The sequence below is a fragment of the Triticum aestivum genome, chromosome 5B, assembly GCF_018294505.1.
Source record: "Triticum aestivum cultivar Chinese Spring chromosome 5B, IWGSC CS RefSeq v2.1, whole genome shotgun sequence".
Lineage (NCBI taxonomy): Eukaryota > Viridiplantae > Streptophyta > Magnoliopsida > Poales > Poaceae > Triticum > Triticum aestivum.
The window spans coordinates 403,109,959-403,125,525 of NC_057807.1; the positions used below are offsets into that span (position 1 = coordinate 403,109,959).

General features: G+C 46.5%; 1 non-coding gene and 3 pseudogenes across 1 annotated transcript; all 4 read right to left on the reverse strand.

Moving 5' to 3' along the window:
• Positions 1-13,905: 13,905 nt before the first annotated feature.
• On the reverse strand, positions 13,906-13,988 carry LOC123118052 (small nucleolar RNA SNORD24). Its single transcript, XR_006457677.1, has one exon. It is a non-coding gene; the product is annotated as a small nucleolar RNA SNORD24 (small nucleolar RNA).
• Positions 13,989-14,073: 85 nt separating this feature from the next.
• LOC123118125 (uncharacterized) lies at positions 14,074-14,149 on the reverse strand (annotated as a pseudogene).
• A 111-nt stretch (positions 14,150-14,260) lies between these two features.
• On the reverse strand, positions 14,261-14,336 carry LOC123118121 (uncharacterized; annotated as a pseudogene).
• Positions 14,337-14,699: 363 nt separating this feature from the next.
• LOC123118120 (uncharacterized) lies at positions 14,700-14,774 on the reverse strand (annotated as a pseudogene).
• Positions 14,775-15,567: the final 793 nt, after the last annotated feature.

Below are 15,567 nucleotides of genomic sequence, written 5' to 3' on the forward strand. Positions count from 1 at the left end.
AAGAAACACTGATAAAGCTCAAGGCGGTTTATACCTTGGTGGAGCAACTGTATACCGGAGCTCAACGCACAATCGCCGCCATCTCCCCAAGCAAGCAAACACCATCTCTTCTCAGCAACGTGTTAAGAAGCCTTTCCGTCTTACCAGCCCGGATTGAAGAAAACAAGCGGTCCGCTGCTAGAGCTAGTGCCCTTATGGCTTTTAGCTGGGCTAAGGCGTGGCAGTCAGAATTAGACCCGGCTGAGCTAGCCAATGGCTGCCCCAGTTTCAAAGAGGACGGGTCTCCTTTTGATAAGAAAGATATTGCTGCATGTGTCAAAGCGGTGCGTCCTCTGGTGAGTCTACTTGCTGAAGAAACCGAGTCCAAATATTTGGCGGCTTATACCGCAGAAAATTAAAAGATGCCCACGCCGGCTTATAAAGTCGCAGATCTTATCCCTCCAATCCGTAGGCGTACTTTTGCCCCAGATATTGATCCGTCTGAGCTTATTGATGATAATGCTAAATTTCAAGCCTTGACGGTATCGATTGGTCATCGCATGACTTCTAGACGGTGGAGGAAGACGAAGAACCGGCGCAGGATGACCCGGAAGCTCCAAACTGCCAAGGCCACGAGAACTGATCCACTGGGCGGTTCTTGATTTGCACTACCAGGAACTGTTAAAAAACAGTTTACCCACTTGGGCTCGCAGAGCCATGTAATAGGCTAGTTAAGTACTGATCTGCCGTGCCATCGTCCACGTTTTGTTTGCATAACACTGCTGATCCATCATTAGGAAATCCGTCCCTTATGCTTAATGGTATGATCAATTATGCAGATCTGGCTTGTCGTTTTTCCTGTAGAAACAGACAACAAGTGCCCTGGCGGTTTACCCCAGGGCGGGTCATAATACCCCATATATAAAAAACCACCGAGGACTAATCAGCCCATAATCAGGGCCAGTTTATAGAAAACCTGATATAACAAATAAATATCATACCTATGATATTTGTTCATACTGCCGACTTATCATAAGTCATGTGGTAAAGGCAATAGCCCATAGACAAAGGCACTATACCCTGTTCAATATACTCACATTGCTGGCTTATAACGCCGAACGCAGCAAGGGGTGATATCCCATAACTTGAGCAAAAAGCTCTAAGCATATGCTCAGTATATTCTGACAACTTAAAGTCCAAGGCCAGGCCGGGTTAATAACACTCCGGACAAAGATATACATGAACCATAAGGCAACATGGCCATAATTGGTTTTTCAACCATGTATTGATATGTGACAAGAAACAAAACTTCAAAAAATGTTCAAACGAAAGACAAACCAGAAAATGAGGCTTTCATAGGCCACCAAGCCTAAAACCCAAGTGCTTTCATGGGCCGCACACCCGCCGAGTTAAACCTTAATTCAACACCTTGTAAGCCGGGCCTCACATGACCAATCACCGTTTTAACTTTTACAAGTTCAGTGTCTTTATAAGAATAACTGTAAAGAGTACAACGGGTCATTCCAGGATTACCTGGGCAGAGTGGCAAACTTACAAAGGCAGGCTAACCCGAATTTTTTGGTGAATACACCTAGGCGTCCAAGCCTAAAGGGTCATAGCTATGCTAGTGATCCCCCAAGTTTTACTTCAGGTCTATAAACCGGAATCAGAGCTATGCTCCATGAGGAAGCCCCCAAGTTCTTTCAATCGCGGCGTATAATAAGCCGGATCAAGAGGGTAATCTTTAGCTATGCCCAATGACCAGGAAGCCCCCAGGTGATCATATGAAGTGACAATAAAGACTCATAATCTTGGAAATGAAGCGATAGAGGCCCTGAATTATCAGGGATGTTGGCTTTATTATATTCATGATAATATATACATCAATAACGTATGTACATCACAAGAGCCGGTGGCTGAGGTGTAATAAGGCCGAAGATGAGCAATATTCCACGGCCGACGGGTCTCCTCCTCCGACGTGCGTGAGTCCTTATGGTCTCGAACATCGATAAGGTAGTATGATCCATTGTTCAGATTCTTGCTGACCACAAAGAGCCCTTCCCAAGGTGGGGATAACTTGTGCATGTCAGTTTGATCCTGGATGAGCCAGAGCACTAAATCGCCTTCTTGAAAGGTTCTGGTTTTAACCCAGCGGCTGTGATAATGCCGGAGATCTTGCTGGTAAATCGCTGAACGAGCCACCGCAAGGTCACGCTCCTCATCTAATAGGTCAATAGCATCCTGACATGCCTTCTCATTGTCAGCTTCAACATAAGCCTCCACACGAGGTGAATCGTGATGTATGTCACTGGGGAGAACCTCCTTAGCTCCATAAACCATGAAGAAAGGTGTGTAACCCATAGATCTGTTGGGGGTGGTATTGATACTCCAAAGTACTGATGGCAACTCTTCCACCCAACAACCCGGTGTCCTCTACAAAGGAACCATAAGTCGAGGCTTAATACATCTCAAGATTTCCTACTTTGCTCATTCAGCTTGGCCATTAGACTGGGGGTGAGCCACTGATGATACATCAAGCCGGATATGCTCTTGTTGACAGAATTCTTTCATTGCTCCCTTAGACAAATACCATTATTAGTGATGATACTATGAGGATACCTGAAATGAAAGATCACCTTTTTAATGAATTGAACCGCCGTGGCTGCATCACATTTGCTGACTGGCTCAGCCTCAACCCACTTTGTAATCTTGTCAACCGCCACCAAAAGGTGGGTCTTCTTATCTTTGGACCTTTTGAAAGGCCCAACCATATCCAGCCCCCAGACTGGAAATGACCAAGTAATTGGAATCATCCTCAATTCTTGAGCCGACACGTGAGCACATTTTGAGAATTTCTGACAGCCATCACATTTACTGACCAGATCTTCTGCATCCGCATGAGCCGTCAGCCAATAGAATCCATGGCGAAAAGCTTTAGCAACAAGAGACTTAGAGCCGACATGATGACCGCAATCTCCTTCATGAATCTCCCTTAAAATTTCACGGCCTTCCTCAGGAGAAACGCATCGTTGAAACACCCTTGTAGCACTGCATCTGTGAAGCTCACCTTTGACAATAGTCATGGACTTAGACCGCCGAGTTATATGCCTGGCCAAAGTTTCATCCTGAGGTAACTCGCCCCGGGTCATGTAAGCCAAATATGGAACAATCCAATCGGGGATAGCATGAAGAGCCGCCACCAATTGTGCCTCCGGGTCAGGTACTGCCAAATCCTCCTCCGTAGGCAATTTCACTGATGGATTATGCAAAATATCAAGGAAATATTAGGGGGGACCGGCTTACACTGAGACCCCAGCCGGCTTAACGCATCAACTGCTTCATTTTTCCATCGATCGACATGCTCCACTTGATATCCTTTCAAGTGACCAGCAATAATATCCACCTCCCGACGATAAGCCGCCATGAGTGGATCCTTGGAATCCCAAGTCCCTGACACTTGCCGAGCCACCAAATCCGAGTCGCCAAAACACCTTACCCGGCTTAAATTAATCTCTTTAGCCATCCGAAGACCATGGATTAAGGCTTCATATTCAGCTGCATTGTTAGTACAAGGGAACATCAACCTTAAAACATAACAAAACTTATCACCTCATAGGGAAGTCAATACAACTCCAGCCCCCGAGCCTTCCAACTGTCTGGATCCATCGAAATGAATAGTCTAGTATGTATGATCCGGCTTATCCTCACGCATCTGCAACTCTGTCCAATCATTGATGAAATCCACAAGTGCTTGAGACTTTATAGCCGTCCGAGGCACATATTTTAGACCATGGGGTCCAAGCTCAATGGCCCACTTAGCTACCCGACTTGTGGCTTCTCTGTTTTGAATAATATCCCCCACAGGAGCATTGCTAACCACAGTGATGGGATGACCAAGGAAATACTGTTTCAATTTGCGACTAGCCATGAACACGTCGTAAACCAGCTTCTGCCAATGTGGGTATCTCTGCTTAGATTCAATGAGCACCTCACTGACATAATAAACCGGCCTTTGAACCGAATGCTCCTTGCCTGACTCCTTCCTCTCAACTACAACTACTACACTGACCGCCCAGTTGTTTGCTGCCACATATAACAACAAAGGCTCCTTCTCAATAGGGGCTTCAAGAACCGGCGGCTCAGCCAGGTGCTTATTAAGTGCCTCAAATGCCTCATTGGCAGCATTGCTCCAAGCAAAATTATCTATCTTTTTCATCATCTGGTACAAAGGGATGGCCTTCTCTCCCAGGCGACTTATAAACCGGCTTAAAGCCGCTATACGACCCGCCACATGCTGGACATCATTTACACACGCCGGCTTAGCCAAAGAAGTGATAGCCTTGATCTTCTCCGGGTTAGCTTCAATTCCTCTCTCAGATACTAAGAAACCCAATAACATGCCTGCTGGCACACCAAAGACACACTTGGCCGGGTTAAGCATCATCTTGTAGACCCAGAGATTGTCAAAGGTTTCCTTCAGATCTTCGATCAACGTCTCCTTCTTCCTGGATTTCACAACGATATCATCCACATAAGCATGAACATTACGCCCAATCTAGCCACAAAGGCAATTCTGGACACACTGCTGGTAAGTCGCCTGGGCACTCTTGAGCCCAAAAGGCATAGATACATAGCAGAAGGCTCCAAAGGGAGTGATGAAGGCTGTCTTCTCCTGGTCTTTAACATCCATTTTAATCTGATGATAACCAGAGTAGGCATCCAAAAAACTCAAGCGCTCACAACCCGCCGTAGCATCAATAATCTGATCAATACGAGGGAGACCAAAGGGATCAACTGGACATGCCTTGTTAAGGTCCGTATAATCCACACACATACGCCAAGTGTCATTCTTCTTAAGTACTAGCACCGGGTTAGCCAACCATTCAGGATGAAAAACCTCAACTATGAACCCTACTGCCAAGAGCCGGGCCACCTCTTCACAGATTGCTTTGCGCCTTTTATCATTGAACCTGTAGAGAAACCGTTTGACCAGTTTAAACTTGGGATCCACATTAAGAGTGTGCTCAGCGAGTTCCCTCGGTACACCTGGCATGTCAGAAGGCTTCCATGCAAAGATGTCCCGGTTCTCAAGGGTGAACTCGATGAGCGCGCTTTCCTATTTCGGATCCAAATTAGCACTGATGCTGAACTGTTTTGACGAATCGCTAGGAACAAAACCAACCATCTTAGTATCATCTGTCGACTTAAACTTCATTAAGGGCTCAGTCTCTGTGGTTGGCTTCTTCAAAGGCGTCATATCTGTCGGGTCAACATTATCTTTATAAAACTTCAGCTCCTCAGTGGCACAAGCCGGCTCAGCATAAGCAACATCACCTTCTTCACAATCCAGAGCAATCTTCCTATTCCAATGTACTGTGATAGTGCCTTTATAACCTGACATCTTAAGATGCAAATAAACATAACACGACCGTGCCATAAAATTGGCATAAGCCGGCCTCCCGAACAAAGCATGATACGAGCTCTTGATCTTAACCACCTCAAAAGTCAATTTCTCAGCTCTGGAATCGTTCTAATCTCCAAAGGCTACCTCCACTGTGATCTTACCTACTAGATGTGCCGACTTACCAGGCACCACTCTATGGAAAATAGTAGAAGATGGCTTAAGATCCTTGTTAGTCAAATTCATACAACAAAAAGTTTCATAGTAAAGGATATTAATGATGCTGCCCCCATCCATGACCACCTTTGTCAACTTGTATCCTCCTACTTGTGGAGCAACCACCAATGCCAACTGACCTGGATTGTCAACCCGGGGCGGGTGATCCTCACGGCTCCACACAATAGGTTGTTCAGACCACCGCAAGTAATGAGGCACAGCCGGCTCAACGGAGTTCACCGCCCGTTTATGTATCTTCTGATCCCTCTTGCACAAACTTGTGGTGAACACATGATACTGGCCACCATTTAACTACTTTGGATGACTCTGATAAGTGATAACCAGACTGCTGCTGGTTTCCTTGGTTAGACCGTTGATTGAAACCACCTTGATTGCCTTGACCCTGAAAGCCGGAGCTTGAACCTCCACCACCAAAGCCAGGTCCGTGGGAGCCAAATCCTGAGCCGCCATGTGGACCATGATTGAAAAATTGGCATTCCTAAACTCCTTCATGATGTAACAATCCCTCCACAAATGACCAGATGACTTATCACGCGTGCCGTGCTTTGGGCAAGGTTGATTCAACATTGCTTCAAGGTTGAGTTTTGATCCTTGGGGCAGCTTTCCCTTGTTATGTTGATTATTGTTCTGCGGATTGGTGTTAGCCAAAAAATCAAAACTACCATCAGCCTTATGCTTACCATGATTGGTTTGAACTGCCGAGTTATGCTGCTGCCCTTTTACATTGCCGCTTCTTCTTTCCCTTCCCCGGCTTATCATCATCAGAATCGGGATCCTTGGTACTATCAGAGTCTGCATATTTGACAAGAGCCGCCATTAGCTCCCCCATGTTGTTGGAGTGGTGCTTAAGCCGCCCCAGTTTCTGCATAAGAGGAAGGAAACGACAATTCTTCTCTAACATCAGGACTGCAGAATTGACATTGATACTATCAGACGAGTGTATGACCGACGAGATCCGTCGCACCCAATGGGTCGTTGACTCGCCTTCACCTTGAACGCAAGAATCCAAATCCAGAATTGACATAGGCTGCTTGCATGTGTCTTTGAAATTTTGAATAAAACGCCTCTTTAACTCTGCCCATGACCCAACAGAATTAGCGGGCGGTGTTTTTAACCACGTACGAGCCGGCCCATCCAACATCATGGTGAAGTATTTAGCACATGCAACATCGCCGACATCCAGAATCTCCATGGCCATCTCATAACTTTCAATCCAAGCCCCTGGGGGCTGGTCCGCCATGTAATTGGGCACCTTACGGGGGCCTTTAAAATCCTTGGGTAAGCGCTCATTGCATAGAGCCGGCACTAAACATGGCACACCCAAGGTCCTAGAGGTCACTCCTGCTTCCATGGATGTTGAAGGATAAACCGGAGGTTCCTATTGAGCCGCCAACTGAGCCGCCAGCTCCGCCTCCCACCGTGCTCTGCCCCGGTCTACCAAAATCTAAGCATCATTGCCGACACACGGTGGGTCAGGCCTGCGAGGCTGGTTGCGGTGCCGCTCACTGCTTGACACGGCCGGTTCATCAATGTGCATGCTATAACTCTTGCTCAGATGAGGTGTTGAGTGGATATGATCGCGACTGTATGAATAAGCCGCCTGCTGGGCCACCGCCATCTAAAGAAGCTCTCCGACTCTCCGTATTTCCATTGCTACTGGCGACTCATCCTGGGCCGGGAGAGCCGCCAACCGTGTTGCCGTAGCTATCATGTTATCCAAGGGGTTAGAAAAATGCCTCGGAGGTGTTGGGACGTGCTGAGGAGGGGTTACGTTCAAACATCGAGGATCGGTAGCCCGTGGCTGAACCGGTACTCCTGCCGCTGGCACCTCAGCGGTCTGATTCACACCGGGCGGGTTACTGGGTCCTGCTCCAGGTGTGTCGAAAAGATTCCTCGCATCATAAGTCGTGGGCAGCTGGCTCACATGCCTTCTGTTGAAAACAGCGTTTCACGCATCCATGTCCAAGCTTAAGCGAAAGCTCTCCGCCTGAAGCCGCTGCGCCTCCCTCTATAAGGCGGTTCGCTCTGTTGCCATCCGGGTGTTCTCCGCATTCAATTCCTCCTTGGCTTATGCTATATCATCACGCAATTCCATAACCTCTGTGTTATGCTAAGCTTGATTTGCCGGGTTAACCTTTGCTGTCAACAATGTTGTCAAAGCATCCAATAGATGAGACAAAACTTGAGTCGGCGGGCGCACATGACCTCCAGCACCGGAGACCGTCACTGTTGTCGACCCGGAGATCATTGCCGCTGTAGTTGCAGAGTCCTGCACCGGTCGTGTACCGGCCATGAAGACTGTGACATGGTGTGGTGGCTCATAGGGGTCTGGAATACTTTCGCCATCGGAATAGCCCCCATGCCTGCCATCCTGAACCTGGTAGATGGAATTGTTCTGACCAGCGGAAGACTCATCGCCTGAGTAAATAACCGTCTCACCACCAGATTCAGACCCTCCTAGTTCCACTCCGTGAACAAAACTGACAAAACATGCTTGGGGGCGGTTTTAGCCTTGGCGGGTTGCGCGCGCCGAGCCAACTCGACGATGTCGGTGCAGATGTCCGGCTCAGCTTTTGATTCACCGATCTTGCTGATGAAGATGTGAATTCCGCCAAAGGGATCCCGGTGCCCGTACTTGATTGAGTCGGCCTCGGGGCCCCAGCCCTCGTCGTTGATGTAAAGCTTGCCGTGATGACTCTTTGTCATCCGGCCCACAACGTACCCTTGAGCCCTGCGAAGCTGCCCTTCAAGAACTCAAAACCACCGTGCGCTGGCCCCATGGTGGGCGCCAACTGTCGGTGTCAAAACCGGCGGATCTCGGGTAGGGGGTCCCAAACTGTGCGTCTAAGGCTAATGGTAACAGGAGGCGGGGAACATGATGTTTACCCAGGTTCGGGCCCTCTCGATGGAGGTAATACCCTACTTCCTGCTTGATTGATCTTGATGATATGAGTATTACAAGAGTTGATCTACCACGAGATCGTAGAGGCTAAACCCTAGAAGCTAGCCTATGATTATGATTGTTGTTGTCCTACGGACTAAACCCTCCAGTTTATATAGACATTGGAGGGGGCTAGGGTTACACGGAGTTAGTTACAGAGAAGAAAATCTACATATCCGAATTGCCAAGCTTTCCTTCCACGCAAAGGAGAGTCCCACCCGGACACAGGACAAAGTCTTCAATCTTGTATCTTCATAGTCCAACAGTCCGGCATAAGTACATAGTCCGGCTATCCGAGGACCCCCTAATCCAGGACTCCCTCAGTAGCCCCTGAACCAGGTTTCAATGATGATGAGTCCGGTGCGCAGATTGTCTTTGGCATTGCAAGGCGGGTTCCTTCTCCGAATACTCCATAGAATATTTTGAACACAAGGATTGTGTCCGGCTCTGCAAAATAAATTCCACATACCACCGTAGAGAGTACAATATTCCAACCACAAATCTAATCCGCTGACAACTTTTCATAGCGTGACATCACGCCGCGGCCCGGTCATTATACAAACCATTTTTCCCAGCTTGCTACTGCGTATTGCGAGCAGTTTTATTGGCACGTCTTGTCAAAGCAGAGATCTTGTCCCCCTTATCACGGGATTCTCATCAATACGAGCGTGGGTAACCCAATCGTGCTGTTAGTTTGACTCCTCGTCTTAGGCAAGTTCCAAACGGCCACGCGGGGGACACTTAATATTCACCTTCTTTATAAAGAGGTCCAGACCCGTCCTTTTCTTTCCACGCCCAATCCTTCCCTTCCCCTACCTCGAGTTCCAAGACCCAAGGTTTAGGCTAAGCGCTTCGGACCTTCAATCATGTCCAGATCCAACCTTCAAGAAGCTTAGGGAGGCTTGGTATCTGACCGCCGAAATCCCCCATAGGTACCTCCTCAATGGCAGGTTATTCCCACTCCTGAACCCAACGAGAGTGTCGTATTTGTCTCCCACTTCCTCCAGGGGCTTGGCTTTAGTCTTGATCCCTTTGTAAGAGGGCTCATGTTCTATTACGGGCTAGATTTCCATGATCTAGCTCCAGATGCCATCCTTCACATCTCATCGTTTATCGTCGTGTGTGAGGCCTTCCTCTGCATTACCCCACACTTCGGCTTGTGGCTCAAGACCCTTAATGTGAAGCCGGAGATGATCGACGGGCAACATGTGGAGTGCGGAGGTGCTATAATAAGCAAAGGTGCCAAGGCCCTATGGCCAAAGGGTTCCTTTCCGGAGGTGTCTGACCTATGGCAACGGGAGTGGTTTTACATCACAGCGCCCCGAGGTACAAAGTGGGCGGCCGCCCCAGCCTTCCGCCCGGGCCCTCCGCCCCAGCTGGCATCATGGGTTAACAGAGAGATGGACTGGGGGCCAGTGAATGACGTGCTGACATTGCAAAGCTGCATCCGAGATCTCCCTAAGAGGGATGTCAGTGTCATCAAAGTAATTCAGGTAATGCTAGTTCGTTGGGTCCTGCCATGCCAACACCGATCTCTCCGGATGTGGGAGTTCAACCCGGAAGGAACGCAAACTATTCATCACTTCTTCGGCGTGACGCTCGAAGGGATGTATTGATTATTCTTCAGATCACGAATAAAGTGTCCGGACACCACCGATGATGCGGGCCTGAACTACCATCGTCCAGATACCCAAGTAAGTAGCTTCGTGACCGAACATGCTATATTTATATTTGTTACAACATTATTCTGAAAAACTACCCTCGGCCAGGACTTGATAAGAAAGGCAGAGAGGATCAAGTGTTCGGCCCCTCTTCCCGAAGGCTCGCCTGACCCTATACTAACCAGGATGCTTGAGCGTGCACCTTATCAAGTGCCATCAGGAGAAGATGAAGGGAGGCATAGAGAAGCTGAGAATGGGCTTCATACATTACACATCCAAACCGGGGGAATTAGTGCCTCCGCAAAGGAGGGTGATCGGGGAGGCGAACCTAAAATCCCCTCTCCCCACGAGAAGAAAAGGGGCGCCCCTGAAGATTTGAAAACGGAGGCTTCCAAATGAGGGAAGAAACCATCGCCAGGGTGCCCTGGCCTGGAGGGCGTCCTTGCTGCACAACGCCCACAAGGGGGCCAGCCATCAACCGAGCCGTAAGTGAACAAAGGCACTTTGATAAATATGTCTTATTTTTTCTTTGAGAATCACAACCGAGACATATGTTTTGCAGTCCGGCTCATAGCCCTTCTCAACAAAGTTCGTCTTCGGGGGATCTACTTCTAGAGATGATGGAGAGTGAAACGCCTCCCCCTGCTTCCCCGCCTCACGAGACGGATAACCCTGAGGTATCATCGCAGAGGATTTCTCCTGATCCACAAAGGCCAGCAGGTAATTCTTCGGCCGCCCGAAGTCCAGGGTCCTTGGCTCCTAAGGAGACCAACAGAAAAAACTCGGGACTATCCGGTGTATAACCGAACACATTGATGGGTTGTTTGGAGCAAGCGGCTATCTCAGATGCACATCGTACTTTGATGGGTATGGTGGTTGAGAGGATTTCATCCGCGAAAAGCGGGTTAAATGAAGCTTTTACGAGCCTACTAAGAGGCTTTGAGGTATGCATCCGATATATTTTTGGCTGTACCGCACACGCTAGGTGTGGTCCGTATATATAGTTGCCCCTGAGACTCTGGTTGCCGTCCATAGGTGGCAAAAGAGGATCATAGTCCCAGGTAATGATCGCACTACTTTTATGTGCAGGCGGCTGAAGGTCCAGCGGCCGACCGGACTGCTGATTTTGCTGAGTTGAGGTGGCAGCTTGAAGTGGCGGATGCCGACATCACGCTTGTGAACAAGCGGCTTGATGAGGCATATGGTATGTATATTCTGATGGTCATCAAATATTAAGAGGAGCATGATTCTAGTATCTATAATATGCTTTGACTGCAGATGGAGCTGCCGCCGTGGAGACCCTTCAGGTGGAACTTGCCTGAGCCAAGGAACAAGCTAGGAGAAGTGATGCAACCGCCCTAAAGGCAGCCGATGAGTTAAAAGCCGAACAGGCCGCTCATTGCCAGAGCGAAGATAAAATAGCCAGCATGGCTCTTGAGCTACAAAATGCTGCGAGCCGCTATGAGCTCCTCGAAAGGGAAAGCCAAACAAAAGCGGCTGGCTTGAAGAAGGCTTTGGAAGCAGCCAAGGAAACGTGCTCTGAAATCAGAGCTGCATGGGAGGAGCTTCGTCAAGCCGGAGATATCACGGCTGGGAGGCCCTTTTTATTGCGGATGAAGTTCGGCGATCCGAAGTATGCCCCTCTTGATCAATTATGGAGTTCTGCAGACGCGTACTTGGATTTAGCAAAGAGTGCTGCTGATGCGACTGAGTATTTCAAAGATCAAAAAGATCATGAGGTGGAAAAATTGTTCTGGTCGCAGTTCAGCGCTCCAAAGCGTCCGCTGCTGTTGAATGAGCAAAAGGCCGAGTGGGCCGAGCTCCATAGGTTGTCTGGGCTTGCCATGAGGTCTGTCGTGGATCATCTTTGGCCGAAGGAACGAAGTCCGGATAGTTATTTTGGTTTAGTGTAACGATTTCTTCGTGCTGTGCCGCATATCGATGCTGTAAAGAGGTCGACATGCACAGAGGGTGCGCGGATGGCTCTTGCCCATGTTAAAACATACTGGGCGGGGATGGAGGCCACCACTATTGCAACCAGGGGTCCGACCGGAGGCCAGGACTCGCCCGAGCACTATTTTGAAGAAGTCCTAGAAGGCGCCCATTTAATAGAGGCTCGGTGCTCGAAGAGTACCATGTTCGAGTGACATGTATCTTGATTGTAAAAACAATGCTATTTTGATTATAAAGGCTCACTACAAGAAATATGTCAACTTGTGACCACCACTATTGGTCACTGAAAGGTCACAAATTTCCATTTACGACCTTTTTGTGACCAAAAATAGAAGGTCAAAAGCTGGCCGTCGTAAACTGACTATAGCGACCTTTCTTCTGGAATGGTCAAAGACGTTTACGACCAAAATATTCCTACTGTGGCGTTTTGGTCACTAGCAACCTCCCCAAGCCACGTAGGCATCCAGCGTGGCAAGCTGATGTGGCACAAGATTCAGCCCGGTCCAATTCGGTTTTCTACATGGGCCGAGCCCATTAATTCAGCCTTTCTATATTTTTTTTTCGTGTCAATTTTTGGTCGATTTCATGGGCCTAGCCCAACGTTGTAGCCTTTTTTATTGTTGGCCCGTGGCCTTTTATTATTTATTGCTTTTCTATTTTCAGCCATTATATATTCAAGCTGGTCCCACTAGTCAGATGGGTCCCACTTGTCATGATCATCTCTCAAATTGGTCCCACATGTCAGAAATGTACAAAATTGACAGATTATTTTCATAAGTGGACCCATTGGTCAAGTTTCCATTTCACAAGTTTTCAGATCACATACATAATCAAAAAGAATCATCAAATATACCACTAAATAAATCTATTACAATCTTTACAACACATATATGCTACAATATGCTACTCTTCACTAAGTAGAACTTGACGGCTTCACACTTCATGGCTTCACACTTGCTTCATACTTCACGGCTTCACACTTCACGGCTTCACACTTGAGCATCTGTAAAAGAGGAACAACCACAAATTTAAATCTCAATTGCAGTATATGCAGAAGCAGTTCAAAGTTGAAACAACATCAATTAAACACACGTGCACAGAAACATAGGAGTCAAAATGCAGTATAGGACCAGGACAAGGAAACTCCTGTTATTAAATCAACACACAGCTTGTAGCAAAACAGCACAGAAACATGTGGATATCTCATGTGAGCATCATGCAGTGGTTTTATTAAACAATGATATAGCAATAGAATACAATATCTTCAATGCAAACTAGCAAGAGAATTGCTCCTGCTAGCTGCTGTTGCTGCCACAAAACGCATGACACATTAGTTGCAGTACAAGCTATGGATCTGGATTCTGGACTAAGATCGAACATGACGTATGTACAATGAAGTGCAGATATGCAACTAGCAGGAAATCTAAGTGAACATGGTTTGTACTTCTCACATAAATCTTTACTCTTGTAAATTCAAAGCTATGTTTGATCCCAGATGACATGAGCTGATGATTATAATGTGTGACACCCTACTGAAGCAACAAACAACTCCTGACTTATTACTACAAATAAAATAGTTCTTCCCAAGCCTCCATTTTAACGATGTATAAATCTTAGTGAATAGATGTACTCTAGAGCTATGCTGGAACCACTAGCAGAGTAAACAAACAGAGTCCATGGAAAATCTAGCAACAGCGGATGTACTGTACTGATAACATTAGACTAGAACTAAGAGCCTCAGAGATCTTGGTGGTTAAGATCATCAAGTGGGATAAACCCATTAAGAGTAGCAAATATTTTGATAACATCTCAGGCTCAAAGGAAAATAAACACCAGCAAACTATTGAATGAATTAAAACCCAAAACAGAGCAAAAACTCTTAAAGAGCACAAAATGGCATGGTCTGTCAGAAGTAGCTGGTTGTGATAATCATGAAGTATCAGTGGGAATCCGAACGATTTTCTTCATCATGCAAAAGCATGCAAAAGACCCAATATAACACAAAGAGCAACAAGGTTGCGACCAACACAAGGAGTGCATGTACGGCCAGTCATAAAGTGGTGCAAATGTAATACAGGAGATGCCATCATCCATCAGAAGTAGCTGGTTACACTAATCATGAAGTATCAATGGGAATCCGAACGATTTTCTTCATCACCCGGAATCATGCAGTTCAACCCAACAGAACACAATGAGCAATAAGGTTCATAACCAATGAAGGAATGCATGTACAGTCAGTCTAAAGGAGTAAAAATGTGAAAATGTACTTCAGGAGATGGTGTGACCCGTCGATTTTCTTCATCACCCAGGTAATGCACATCTCATCAGCCAGCAGAACACAAAAAAGAGGGTACAAAAATTACTGCTAAGAGGTTTGCAAAAAATCAAAGGAAAGTATTTGCTCAATAATAAAGGAGTACTCCCTCTATAAACTAATATAAGAGTGTTTAGATCACTAGTTTAGTATTCTAAACACTCTTATATTAGTTTACGGAGGGAGTACATATGTAGTCCAAGAGATGGCAGGATCCGTCAGAAGTATTTGGTTGTAATAATCATGAAAATCAGTGGGAATCCGAACGATTTTATTCATCACCCAGATCATGCACATCTCAGCCAGCAGAACATCACAAGTAACATATGTAAAACAATCATTCTGAGCATGAGCAAACAATGATTCTGAGCATGAGCAAACAATGATTCTATTAGAGTACCAGCAAATCATACTGAAATTTCATGGAATGATTAGTATAACTAGACCCATTTTAGTTTAGCATTACATAAAAGACTAGTAGCAGTCGCACAAGCAACTATTGAGCACTGAAGAAACAGGACAGGGAAACAGCATACCCTGATGGTGCCCAGGGTGCAGCCTCAGAACCCTGCAAAACCACAAGCGACGTTAACATCAAACACACATATAAGACGCACCATGTTATGAAATGGACATATAAGACGCACATATAAGACGTTAACATCAAATTCACAGTTTAGAAAATTAGTATCTTCTTTGCAAAGGTGAAATGAGATGACTGAACTTGATTTGGCTTTTTAGCTTCCATAATTTCTACTAGCAGCAGATGTTATGAAATGGACTTACTGAATTATCTGAATCAAGGAAAGAAATCTGCAACTAGCTTCAGACCATCTATTACACAGACTGAGAAATATATTTCCATCCAACTACTTTTACTTTTCTACAAGACTACAACAGTTTTAGACAACTCCAAAGTCCTAAATTTGTTCACGGGTTATTCAACACAAGTAAATTTGTTCACAGGTTATCTACAAGATTAGAACAGTTTCAGACACCTCACACTAACAGTTTCAGATTTCAACAGATTCAGACAACTGTTTTTCAGACTTGGAACAATTTCAGTAAACTGTTCTTCAGA